Source organism: Lissotriton helveticus, chromosome 7 (genome assembly GCF_964261635.1).
Source record: "Lissotriton helveticus chromosome 7, aLisHel1.1, whole genome shotgun sequence".
Lineage (NCBI taxonomy): Eukaryota > Metazoa > Chordata > Amphibia > Caudata > Salamandridae > Lissotriton > Lissotriton helveticus.
The window spans coordinates 1,586,417,862-1,586,429,526 of NC_136068.1; positions in this window are offsets into that span (position 1 = coordinate 1,586,417,862).

An 11,665-nucleotide genomic window follows, 5' to 3' on the forward strand; every position below is an offset into this window, starting at 1 on the left:
ACCTTATAAAAGCCTGCAAGCGTAGTGCTACATTGCATTGTATAAGTAGCCACGCAAACTTTAGTAAATGGACCCCAAACATTTTATTACCACTATTCCCATATTAAATCTTTTTGAAGCTGACCTACTTTTAGATTAGGAATGTTGCTACAAGAGCTGCCCATAAACCCATAAGACCTGGGAATGAATGTTTAAACTCAACAGTGGCACATATAGGTATCATTCAAATGTAAATAAGGAATGAAAGTGCTAAAGTAACACACAGCATCTAATGTGATTCTCCAATAGTCAATTTGTAGATCACCATACTAATTTTCTACTAATTGTTATCATTCATGTAGATGAATGTCACAAATCATTTCATATCACATAGTTTCAAATCAAACTGTGTGCACAGTGACGTCAGTGAACAAAGAACCACACAATAACCAATACACACAGCAAATGATACGTGTACGTTTCTTTTAACGAACAAGGTTGAATTTCAAATAAAGTCCATTGGTCCTGTCGGGGCTATATGTTGCCTACGTTTGTTTGTTCTAAAGACTCAGAGAACTGTTCACATGGTTTGATTTGAAACGACAAGATGTGAAATGATTTGTGACAGTAATCTACATGAGTAGTTACAATAAAAATGTGTAAAAAATTAGTGTGGTGTGTTATTTCAGCACTTTCATTCCTTATTTACATTTGAATGATATCTGTAAGTGCCACAGTTGAGCTTAAGATACTTTTAGATTAGGGTAGTTTGTTTTTTGTGTGAACTATCATCACTACAAAAGCATTACAGACCTCTATAACGAAGAACTAGCACTAAAGAAAACATGCTCTGACAAAACCAACAGTTTGAGCTAAAGTACAGTTAAAGCTTTTTAGTGTTGTGATTCACAGTACTGGAAATTAAAGTAATCTACTCAGGGAACTCAGATACTTCTTGATGAAAAGATAAGGCGCAGTGTTATGAAGGTCAGAATCAAGGTGGCTGCAGTCGTGGTGAAGGGCGGCGCCATGAGCAAGAGCAGATGAATGAATGGCATACTAGTAGTAGTTATGCATCATTTTAACAAAATCTGCCTCCCTAAGTAAATTGCTAATGAAAAAAGTAAAACTGTCCCAGCTTACTTATTTGGCCACATACCAAAAACTATAGAGGCTCAATTCATTGATATGGAGCTTGCAGTCTCGAGGTATAATACTGATAAGATGGATCACATAGTTAATGCACTTGCTAGGAGAGCTATGTGTAATCACTTGAATTATCATGAAATTTCTTAGAGGATAAATTTGCCTGCCCCACAGTAATGCATGTATTACCTAAGTCCCCGATACTGGGTTAATACATTTGTTGTAGAAATCTTTGTGTAACCGGCAAATCAAAGTTACAGTCATACTAACAAAATCATACTGCATTATGAACCAGCTTCCAACAGCTTCAGGACACAGCCCCCACACTTAGAGCACTTCGCAGGCTCCCCATAGAGAAAACAGCACTGTTCAAACTCCTTTGCCTCACCTATAAATCAAGGTCAAGATTAGGCCCAAAATATCACCAGGATAGACCTACCCCATAACTCCCTGACAGCAATCTAGGGTCAATTCAATTCAATTCAACTTAATTCGGTTTCAGAAAATTAAAACCATAAAAGTTAACACTACATAAAAGTTACCATAAGATCGACACAATTCATCACAGTTAAAATAAATTTCCCAGCAAACAAAAAAAAGTCTGAGATAAAGTGCAGTATACAGGTAGTTTGCATTAGATGCACATTTGGGCTCAACCCTGGATCAGCAGATAGAGCCAATAGATCTGGCCAAGCCCATAAACAGGGGGATTTTTGGGTGGGAGGACTGCCTGCCACTCTTAAAAGAAGTGATGGCAAAGTAATGCCATCTAATACCTTAATCCCCAACACACACGGGAAACATATGCAAGTTACAACACAGCAGATTCAGTGTGTGTTAATAAATGTACGATCAGTAGGGAAACATAAATCGAGGATCTGATTCAAAACACCACGCCTGACATTCTCTTTTTAGGTCTCGCCCTGGAATTCGCATCCAAAGGATGCGTCCAGGGTCGGAGACTTATAGCGAGCTGACACGGGGGAATGACGGACAAAAATCTGTCACGCGCTTCTCCCCGGCTGGATTGAGCTGCTTGCACGCGCACCAACATTCACGCATGCGCACATCACAGGCACACGCATACACAGCACTCACGCATGCGCACATACACACGCGCTGCTTACTTTCACTTTGCAACCCCCCCACCAGTCATCGGATTTTTTTACACACGCACGCATGCATGCATACATACACACACACAGACACACGCGCACGCACAGACACACGCGCACGCACAGGCACACACGCACACACAGGCACACAGACAGACACACACGCGCGCGCGCGCACATGTCCCCTCCCCCCCCCTCACACCCCACTCACCGAGTTCTTTTAGTGTGTCCCTCTCTCCTTCCCTCTCTCCTTCGGCAGGCAGCGGCAGGCAGCGGGTCATCCTAGTAGCAGGCGGGGCTCTCCACGAGCACAGGAGCCCCGCTAGCTGACACGCAAATCTTCCGGCAATCTTCCGGCTCACGGGCACAGGAGCGCGGGGTAGGCTCCCGTCTGCTTCCTGTCTTTTTGCGGCCCCGCCCCCGTCCCAACACAGGTTGCCTGGCTTCCTGTTCGAGCCGGGCTGCGGCGGTGAGTTTTTGCATGTTCTACAACTTTAAATTGTATGTCTATATAGTCAATTAAAATGATAAATAAGTCCACAAAGCTAAGTAGTCACATATATAGGCTTCTAATGTATAAACGGTCTTGACTTGTTTATGTCATGATGCGATGCCCACTCATAGGTCGCCACCCAGCTGGATGAGACAGCGTAACCGCCATTGGCTGAAGAAAACTGTAAAACGCAAGGCGATTGGTTACTATGGTTCAGCTGATGTTTTGGAAGTTAGACTTAAAGCTCGTACAGCCCTTCCTTCTGCAGAGCGCTACTACTGGCTGGTGTGGCGCTAAGTAAAAGAAACTGCAGTAAAACACCTCGCAGCGCCGCGGTTAGACATGTAAGCGGTGGTGTGATATCCAAATCTTATTTGTTTGCCACTAGATGATCGTGAGGAAATCTCCTTCTCTTATTCTGCCTCCCTTTTCCTCCGGCCACAACCGGTGTCACGTGGATGCAGACTGAAACCTAGTACCCGTAGCATCATAAGTGTATGCTTAAGGCTTGGGAACCGGAAGGCAGATTGGGGTGGACTCCGGGGCCGGCCACCTCGGGGAGAGGATGGAGCCGCTGCAGAGGAATGGCTACCAGGGGCACGGCCGGTACGTGCTGGCAGTGGACGTGGGCAGCACCGTCCTCAAATGTCACGTCTACGACAAGGCGGCGGCGGTCAGGGGAGCCGGCAGCAAGAAGGTGACTGTGGGGAAAGAAAGGAGGTTGTGGGAGAGAAGGAGGGGTGTGTCGGCTGGGAGTGCATGAAAAGACCCGGGCTGTAATAAACAGACAGTGGGACAATGCAGGCTTGCAAGAAGAGGCAGAGAAGGGAATGCAAGAGCGGAGGTTATGCAGAGCTGTCAAGTTTCCTAAGTCTATGCTTCAGTGGGTCACCCGGCCCAAGTTTTTCCTTTGCTTTTTGGGACTTAGAATAGTTCTTTTTATGGAGGGGTAAACCGGACTGCAAGTAGTGGGTCACCCGGCCCAAGTTTTTCCTTTGCTTTTTGGGACTTAAAATAGTTCTTTTTATGGAGGGGTAAACCGGACTGCAAGTCCCAGCATGCAAAGGAAATCCTTGAATTGATGACTTACTCACGACCATGGGGAACTCAAGAACTCTGTCTGTGATACATTTCAACTCACCCTCATTTTGGGAGGTGTCCCACACACCTTAGACTCATCTTCACCTTCCAAACGAGCAATGCCTTCCTTGGACTTCAACAGGGTCACAGAGGAACCTCCTCGCCTTCCAAAAATGCTTCAATTGAGTTCAATAGGCTCCCCCTCAAAGGACCCCCAATTTACACACACTTAGGATACGCAAAAGCTTAGGGGTGCGGTGCTTTGCCTAAGAATGGTCTGAGACAGAAGCATGTGGGAACGGGCTGCATAAGAGAATGCTTTGTAATGCATTAAAGAGACGAGTGCAGTGCAGAATATCCACTGTAGCACTTGCTCAGTGTGCCATGCAGTGTCCTCGAGAGAGAGAAAACTAAATAAATACAAATATATATTTTATATATATATATATATATATATATAATCAAGTAGTCAGTGCTATGTAGGTTCTGCAGCTGTTGGAACATTGAGGCATAACGCATACTCCGTGCACTATGATTACTGATAACTGAAGTGTAAAAGTGCACTGGTCCTTTATCACGTAGCAGTGTGAAGTGCAATTGCTGAACTTGGCACACAGCTCAAAAGGTGGTAGATACATAATTAGGTTATGGAGACGTGGCATGCCTATGGTATTTTTTAAACGAGCAATCTTTCTCTATGCATTTTCTGGTGATTTGTGTCATGAATTATGTGGCAAGTGATACATTATGTGGCAAGCGATGAATTATGTGGCAAGTGATACATTATGTGGCAAGCGATGAATTATGTGGCAAGTGATAAATTATTTTGCTAGTGATAAATTATGTGGCAAGTGATAAATTATGTGTCATGAATTATGTGGCAAGTGATACATTATGTGGCAAGCGATGAATTATGTGGCAAGTGATACATTATGTGGCAAGCGATGAATTATGTGGCAAGTGATACATTATGTGGCAAGTGATAAATTATGTGTCATGAATTATGTGGCAAGTGATAAATTATGTGGCAAGCGATGAATTATGTGGCAAGTGATACATTATTTGGCAAGTGATGAATTATGTGGAGGGGAGGGGCTATAATCATGCAGAAGACGCCATTTTGCTGCTGCATAAGTCATAGGTGGGCTGCATCATTATATGTCAATATGCAACATATTTTATATGTCCCTTTTTATAAAAACAAAACATAACTACTGCAAAAAAAATTCTTTTATGCAAACAAATTTAAATACTGCATAAATAATTTTAACAACAAATACTTTATATGTAGCTTTTTATGTACATAAGAAAACTATAGCATAAAGCAAAAAACATTGCCATTTACAATAATAATAGCTCAAACTTAAATAATGCGAGACCTATTGCATTGCAAATGCTTGTTAACTGAGACCTGGACCGATCATGCTTCTGGCCCTGACTGGAACATGGCATTACCACAGGGATATGCTGTGATGTTCCAGGACAGAGAAGTCAACAAAGGAGGGGGGCTAGCAATTGTATATCGTGATTATATAAAATTGCATATTGAAGCTGTGACAGACCTACCAGCAGAGGCACTTTATTTCTCTATAAAAGTACACAACCTTTGGAAGCTCCCGGGACTTCTTATTTATTGTCCACCGGGGCCCAGAGCTGCTTTTTCACAAGCTTTGATGACACATATGGAATCTTGCATTGACTCTGATTCCATGATAATTCTCGGTGACTTCAACTGTCCTCTTGAACTAGCCAATAATACTGATACTGGAAGACTACTAGATAATATGGAAGCTTTCGGTTTTGACCAACTGGTTATGGAACCCACCCATCAGATGGGCAACACACTGGATGGCATTTTCTATAATAGTGTAGATATCAATGTGACCAAGGTTAGTGCCATCCCTTGGTCAGATCACAAAGCAGTCTATTTTAAGTTTAATACTTCTTTGCCTGGGCGTCATACGCAGAATGTTGCAGTGAAATCAAAAATCAGATGCTGGAATAGGGTCCAAACAAATGATTTAGAATCTGCGCTGGGTCAACCACTGAGTTGGGCAGGTGAGACCAATGACAGGGCAGTAGGAGCCTTTAATCAGTGGCTTCTGTCAGCAGCAGATATTGTGGCCCCAAAATAATTGGTGATGGCCAGGAGGCTCAAGCCCTCGGCACCATGGTACACCCCAGAGCTGAAGGGCTTGAAAGTCAGCTGCAGGAGAGCGGAACGACTCTGGAGGCAAAACTACAATAAGGACAGTAAATTGATATATAATATGGCCCTTATACAGTATAAGGAGGCAATCACCAGGACAAAAAAGCTGTTTTACATACATAAGATAGAGAAAGCTGGTAATTCTGCCAAAGAATTGTTTAAGACGATTACACTTTTATCTAAACCTCAGCAAGCTGATAAGTTTCAGCCGAACCAAGATATGTGTAACAACCTGGCCACATACTTTCAAAATAAAGTCCACCTTATCTATGATGACCTCTTGAAGAGTCGTATAGACACAGATAACGAATTACAAACTGAGGTAGAACCAGTTCATTCCAGCCTAGTTAGCTTCCCTGCAGCCACAAACGAGGAGATTTCTGACATACTAGTTTTGATAAAATCAGGTTCCCTCATTGACCCCTGTCCCCCAACAATTATGCATTTAGCGGCTAGAAAAATCGGAAGTCAATTAACACCTCTGATTAATCAGGTGCTAGAGTCTGGGAAATACCCCACTGCTTGGAAGAAAGCGATAATTAGACCTATTCTGAAGAAATCCACCTTGGACCCTTCAGGACTTAAAAACTATCGCCCAATAGCGGGCCTTCCCATAGCATTTAAAGTTCTGGAGAACGCATTGAACAAGACTCTAACAGAGTACCTTGATACTAAAAATCTGCTGGATTCGACCCAACACGGTTTCAGATCTCATCATTCTACAGAAACTGCCCTTACGGTAGCAACTGAGGAGATCAGGAATACTGTCGACAGAGGGGGCAAAGCGATTCCCCTTTTTTATAGATCTGTCGGCAGCTTTCGACACCGTTAATCATTCGGTGTTAGTCCAACGGCTACAGGACATTGGCATTGGGGGTTCAGCCTTGGCTCTCCTTGCATCATTCCTTGAAGGAAGAGAACAAAGACTGCATTGGGAGGGATTGCAATAAGATGACTTTGGTCTCCCTTGTGGCGTTCCTCAAGGATCAGCACTCTCACAGACGCTTTTTATTATCTATGTCACCCCCATTGCCTAGACTTGTCAGGAAGCACGGTTTCGCTATGGTATCCTATGCAGATGATTCTCAGTTAATCAGCTCGCTGGCTAAACAACCTGAGGACACTGCTGCTAGGTTCCATGGGTGCCTTTTGGAGATTCTGACCTGGATGAACCATAGCTTCCTAAAAATCAATACAGATAAGACGGAAGTCAGGGAATTTGGACATGGATAATCCCTGTGGAACTCCTCATGGTGGCCAACAAGTGCAGGGGAATGCCCTAAGCCGGTGCCTAAAGTTAGAAATCTGGGGGTGATTTTTGACAGTCAGCTCAATTGTTCAGCTCATGTAAACAGCCTTACATCCTCCTGCTTCTTCCTTATAAACACGCTGAGAAAAATCTTCCCTTTAATTTGCCAGGGTCTGCAAAAGACAGTGGTAGTGGGTCTTTTGCTTTCTAAGTTGGACTACTGTAATGTGCTGCTTTGGGGAATTGATAAAGCCCAGAGGAACAAATTACAGTCCTTGCAAAATGCAGCTGCTAGGCTGCTGTTAAACATTCCCAAAGGCAGTTTAATTTCTAAGGGAATCAGAGCTCTCCACTGGCTCCCCTTACAGCAAAGGGTGGAATTCAAGGCTTTATGTATTGTTCATAAAGTGTATTATGGGGAGGGGCCAAGGAGATGCAGAGACTATTTAGGCCTTATATCCCTGCCAGGACATTAAGGTCTAGCAATGCCTGCCTCATGCAAGTAGACAACATTAGGAGAGTGAGATGGGGTGGAAGAACATTTTCCCACCGTACAGCTAAGCTGTGGAACAAACTGCCAACTGCCATGCGACTGCAGCCTAACCATCTATCTTTTAGGAAGGATCTAAAAACCTGGCTGTTCTCACCAATATAGCCTGGTAACCACGTGATATTCCTCCCACTTACACTAGCGCCAAGACGCTGTCGCATTTGCGCGCTTTATAAATGTATATCCTATCCTATCCTACCAACAATCATGATTCGTGCGTTAAACCCCCCAACAAAATTGATAGCTGTATGTATTTTAAAAGTGGACTTAAACTATGACCCTTATTAATGTTTAATCAAGACAAGCCCTAGACTTCACCGCAGATTTCAAGTAGCCAAGAACAAAAAAAAGACAATTTTCGTTCAACAGTTGAAAGTACAGGAGAGCTGGGCGAGCATGTTTAAAATTCATCCTATTTAAAATCGGCACAATAAAAAACTTCCGGGGAACCTCATAAAATTTAGAAAATAGTTCAAAGTATCCTGTGGAGACTCTCTGTCGCAGCCACAGGGTGCTAACATCTGCCTTCTATTGCTCCCCCTTGGTATGGCAAGCAGGAGGTGAAAGAGATCCAGGCGAAACCTGGTCAATAACATTTTTTCATAAATAGTTAATAACCCCAGGAGGTAAGGCACAGCTAGTGATGTTGTCTTTAGCAATAGAAATTTACGGACACTTGGTTTGCATATTTCCAGCTCTTCTTTCTCCAGTTTCCTTAAACTGCCAAAGGACTCCCTTGTTATCTCCACATCCTGTTTGGGGATTGCTTCAGGATTGGTATACAGTTCAACTCGTCCTAACCTTTCAAAGCTACGCTTGATGTATCTGAGCGCATGATCAAGGGTCATGCACACTTTAAGGATCGACTGGCTCAATGAGAATCCCTCGCTCAACCAGGTTTGTAACCAGAAAATGTGCCAAGATGTCACTTAAATAAGGCACCCCTATTACCTCGTGTACCACCAAGTTAGATAGTCCACGGGGAACACCCAATAAACACTTCAGAAAGCTGTTCTCAATTACATGGAGATCATCTGTGGTAACATGCGCCCATATTTCACTTCCATAGGAGGCTATCGCTACACTCTTAGCTTGATGAATCTTCATCAGTGCTGCTATGGGTCTGTTTCCCAGCTTAGATGCAAAGTTAAAAATGGCCGCATTCACCCGCACCAGGTCCCCCTTCTTTCTTTGTTTGAGTGGGCCCCATTTCATATGGTCGTCCAACACAACCCCCAAATATGAAAAGACGTCTGTACTGGGTACCTTGGCCAAACCTACCCTGAATTGGAACAATTTTTTTTAGCATTTCCCCACTTGCATGATATAAGACTTTGAGTTATTAATGGATAAGTCCCGATCTGCCATAAAGGCGGAAAAGGCATCAACTAGGGTTTGTAACCCCCTAGCGGTCCTAGATATAAGTACTACATCATCCTCATAGAATAATATGGGGGGTCCACATCAGCCTACATGCAGGAAGTCGACCCCTGTTGCTAGAAGGGCTTTATCTAAGTCATTAATGTAAAGATTTAAAAAAGGGGCCAGAATACACCCTTGGTGTACACCCCTTTAAATATTAAAACTCTGTGACACACGTAGGTCCTACGAGAATCTAATGTTAGCCTTGGTTGCTCAGTGGAGGTCTTCTAGGAAGAGGACGATGTTGTTGTCTACCCCTAAGTCTTTCATGGACTGCCACAATTTGGTCCTATTCATGCGACCAAACGCAAAGGATAGGTCCATGAAAGCGAGATAAATGGTACTGGAGCATGCAACCGTGTATTTGCTGAGAATCATTGTAAGGTTGAGGCACTGAGCCACCGTGGATCGGCCTGGGCGAAACCCATACTGTACGTTAGATAATATATCATGTTCCTCAGCCCAGCTAGTCAGCCTATCTAAAAGCACATGGCCCACCACTTTGACAACTGAATCCAATAGCGATATTGGTCTGTAGCAGTGTGTGCTATCCCGGTCGCCTTTTTTAAAAACTGGCACTATGGTCGATGTAGCCCAAGGCTCAGGGCATCCGGTCCTTGCACCCGCATTAAATATGGCAGCAAGTACCAGGGCCCAGAAAGAGGGGTCATATTTGAAGAGGTCCGGGGGGGTGCCATCAGGTCTTGGAGCCTTATTGCTTGTAAGCCCGGCAATTCCCCCTCGACTTCCCCACCTCGATGATCAATGCGGGGGTAGCTACCTTGCGACCTGGCTGACAGATCAGCTCGGGCGGGCTCTCAAACATAGTTTTAAAATGGAGCACCCATTCATCCTCTGTGATATGCGCACCTATTGCATTGCTTTCTACAAGCTCTAAAAAGGGTCTTTAACTAATGTTCCAAAATATAAAGCAATTTCTGAATGTGCTTGCCTCCGTCAGCTCCCTCCGTGCTTTCTACTTTAGAGCAGACTTGTGCTTACCCAGTTTCAGCTTGTAGTCTTTGCGACATGCTTTAACCAGGGTCTGACTTCTAGGGCTCCTGTTAAGAGCATCCCGCAACTTTCTTGCTGCCAATGAGCAGGAAGAGTCTAACTATCCGGGGGTCTGGGAGATAGTTCTGCGGGCCGAGACGCTTAAAAGCTTGCTTACTCTAACAGAAATACTGTTAAAAGTGCTAATGACCTCCCCCGGGGGAGAGTGCAGTGAAGTACAGATACTTAGTTCGCTGGGCGCATGATACTGTAACCATTTTATAGAAGGCATCCGGGGAGATCTGTGTCCACTTTAGACTTCTTCTACCGTCTATTGGTATCATTAACCCATTTTGCTCAACTCCCCTTTTACGTGTCCGTAATGGTCAACAAAATTTGTCACACAAGGGATTGTCGTCACTAAAGAGACTATCTTGTATAGTAAACCCAGGAAAGGAAGATTGTAAGTGCGATGAAATTAATATGTATTCGATAATTGTTCCACCACCTCTCCCTTTGAAAGAAAGGGTGGCTGCCTTACTATGAGGATCAATTAGTGTCATACGGGACATTAGATCAATTTCATCTAGGAGGGTGTTCATAACATTCCCCTGGGCAGAGTGTTTAAATGGATTCCCCTCACACGAGAGCAACCTAGGTCGGCCGATCTTGACACCCTGGAGTCTCCACATAAATGTAAGTTAAAGTCCACTGCAATCATGAAGTTTTGGGGTTCATCTGTACAGAGTTGCCTTCAAAAAGAACCCAACAGGGTGATGTTACACCATCCATTAAGATTTGATGCAGAGTTATAAAAATTGAAAAGACACAGATTGTTGGATCCTTTTCTTAACACCAAGAGTTGTATACATGGGCTCGGTGGAGGCAAAACCTGTATATGGCAATCTACAGCTACTGAAATATAAATAACCAGACCACCCTTGGGTCTGCCCGCCGTGGATGGGGAAGCCGGAACAAAGAATGATTTATAACCCTCCATAAATAGATTACAATCTGCTAACCATGTTTCCTGCAAATAAATCACAGAAAATTGTTTCATAAATACAGTCCACAATGGGTCATAAAACGTATTAGTTAACCCTGCAACATTCCAGGATATAACATTATGGTCATATACCTGCAAACCCCCAAAGCTTTGCCCTGAAGAGTCCTGATGAATTGTAAGATTCACTGTGTGCATCGGTGGTAAACAACCCAGTCAGTCACAATCATCCAGTGTGGTCAGGGAGGTATATCTATTAAACATCTCCAGAGGTGGTGGACCAAGATCCTGCCGAGGCATGGGCATCCGATCAGGATAAATTAGGTTGGAGCAAATTCGAATGAATGTCCCTGTTGGTTAAAGTTCTCTGCATAGGGCCATCAAAAGGACTATGTCGGCAAAGTTCTTGTGATTACACCCACATCC